Consider the following 2,748-nt stretch of genomic DNA (forward strand, 5'->3'; position numbering starts at 1 on the left):
TGTATGTTACACTTCTCTTTTCCCTAGCTGCTTTCAGGATTTTGTCCTTATCTTTGATTTTGGAGAGCTTGATTATGATATGTCTTGGTGATTGTCTTTTAGGGTTTATCCTTCCTGGGGTTCGTTGAGCTTCTTGAATGCTTATCTTTTCACTTTTCAAGATATTAGGGAAATTTTCTTCCAGAAGCTTTTCAACTATCTTCTCTGTGGGCTTGTGTTTGAGTTTTCCCATTCCAGAATGCTGATAATTCTTAATTTATTCCTCTTCATGTTGTCCAACATGATTTTTTATCCTTTTTTGTGTTTGCTCTTCTATCTTAGTAGTGTTGAGAGATTTATCTTCTATCTCTTCAATTCTACTCCTTTGCTCTTTCAGTGTATTGTTCATTTCTAACATTCTATTATTAATCATTTGGTCCTCTTTCTGTAGGTTTTGAATTGTTTCCAATGCTGTATCTATCTTATTTGATTGTTCCTGTAGCGCTTTCCTGACTTCTTCCTTATTTTTCTCAACTTCATTGTATAGTGTTTTGATGCATTTTATCATCATTTTTCTGAGTTCCTTCTCAGGCATTTCCAAAACCTGCCTGTCTTCCAGGATGGAGTGTAGATCTACTTCCAGCTAATTTGCCTCAGTCACTTTATCTCGTTTCTGGACATGTGCAGATATGGTCATCTGTTTCTGTTTTTTTTTGAATATTCAGGGGTTATCTGTGGCCTTAATAATTAGATTGGTGTGTATTTTGGTATTTTTTATGCTTTCTGATTGCCTCCAGGTAGATGTGATCAGAATATGGGCTTCCCTTTTAACTCTTCTTCCTGAGAAATTTCAAGATGCCACGTTGGTCATTGTGATGTAACTCAGGATTTAATTTTCAGTCTATTTCCTTTGTGTCTGCTTGTCCCACTCCACAATCCCTGTTCAAGCCTTTTTCCCAATGATAAATAATTCAGGGATGGCTGTGGTTGTTTTGCAGTGCTGTTTGCATTTAAGTGGAAACTGTCTCTTTAAATTTTGTTGAGATCTGTGTGCATGCATAGTAGAACCCTCAGGGGTGGAGTAGGGTGTCTACTCACTCAGGCACCCCCTCCAGGTACCAGAATGGAGGCACGCAGCAAGCGAGAGACCAATGAACAGATACACACAAAAAAGCATGTCTGCACCATTATCTCCGCAGCTCTGTCAGGCATCCGTGGCTGCTCTGATACTTCCCCTGCTCGGTCTTGCCCAGGTTGGTGGCTCCCGGAGCAGCTAAGCATCTTGGATTAGAAAGCAATGGATTTATTGCTTCTGCTACAAATTCCCCTAGCTGTAAGCCTTCCAACCTTCTAAATATTCCTTTATATGTGGTTCAGAGTTCTGTCACCCTCCCCTGAGCCTGCTTGGCCCTGTATTCTGTGTTGTTGCTGACAGAGCTCCTCACTGCATGTATACTTAATCCGCCATCTTGTTTGTTCTCACTGGGCATTATTCTAGATGCTCTGAATGTAGTAGTGAATAAAACAAAGTCCCTTTAAGAGCTTAGAACTTAGTGAATTGGTGTTACATGCAGTCAAGTTGATTCTGATCATAGCGACCCTGTATAGGGTTTCTGATGAGCAGCTGGTGAGTTTGAACACTGACCTTGTGGTTCAAACCGACCTTTTGGTCCAGTGCTTATCCTATAGCACTAAACCAAGCACTTAGTGAGGTAAGTAGACAATAAACAAGAGGGAGGAGGGCTATGAAGAAAGTAAAACAGTGATGTTGAAAGTGTGTGGGATGTGGGTGTTAATTTAATGGTCAGGAAAGACCTTGCTGAGTAGTTGTCATTGGGATATAAGTGCATATGTATTACTTGAAAGAATCAAAAACAGTATTTTAAGTGGGAAAAAAAAAAGAAAGAAAGAACCATAAAAGGTACTTTAAAAGACTGGCTGGAGAAGAAGGGAGTCCTGATATGGTGCTGTGAGATAAGCACCATAAGGTCAGCTGTTCAACCCACCAGAAACTCTTGGAAGCCCTATATAGCGTTACTATAAGTCAGAACTGACTGGACAGCACTTAACAAGAACAGAAAAAGGAGGAACAAGGATACACTATTGTTAGGGAAACCAGAGGTGAGTTTTTCCAAGGATAGAATGGTCAACAGTGTACAGAAGGGCAATCATTTGGATTTGGTGGTTGGTGAGTCTGGTAAGAGCAGGTTCTCTGGAATAGTGGTTGCAGAAATCAGATGGCAGGTGCTTTGAATGGAAGTGAGGAGCTTGATTTGAGTAAATAGTAGCTATCCTTCATTTTTTTCTACCTCCCTACAGAGAGCTCTGACCTCATTGAATTTCAAACCATCTGCAAGAATGATATTATTCCCATTATGTAGATGAAGAAACTTTTTCATGGTCACACAGGTAGAGGGGTTAGACTTGAACTAGAGTGTTGGGGGGTCACCTGTATATTTAGACTAGAAATATGGGCATTCAATATCCATAAGGAGTGGGAAGGGGGATAATATGCCTTTCAATATCCTGAAAGTAGTAGGAAACTTTTTAAAGGTAGTTTTATGTGAGGCCTGGGAAGGTGATAGCCGAGGTTCTTTGTAAGTTCAGGATTTTCCTCTTCTTTCTTCTTCTAGTTGAGCTCTGATCATCCAGTCATTGAAGCCAGGTCAAGTGGGTATTATCAGCAAGTGTGAGTGTTCTTGTGCATATGTCCTCTCTTCTTATCAGCTGGATGCTTCACTCTCCACTCTAGCCATCTGTGGCTATGTC

The 2,748-nt window shown here is 40.5% G+C and overlaps 1 pseudogene; it reads left to right on the plus strand.

The window, feature by feature from the left end:
• Positions 1-1,102: 1,102 nt before the first annotated feature.
• The window catches only part of LOC102823485, a 23,597-nt pseudogene continuing 21,951 nt past the window's right edge, over positions 1,103-2,748 (plus strand).

Source organism: Chrysochloris asiatica, unplaced genomic scaffold (genome assembly GCF_000296735.1).
Source record: "Chrysochloris asiatica unplaced genomic scaffold, ChrAsi1.0 scaffold00118, whole genome shotgun sequence".
Classification (NCBI taxonomy): Eukaryota; Metazoa; Chordata; class Mammalia; order Afrosoricida; family Chrysochloridae; genus Chrysochloris; species Chrysochloris asiatica.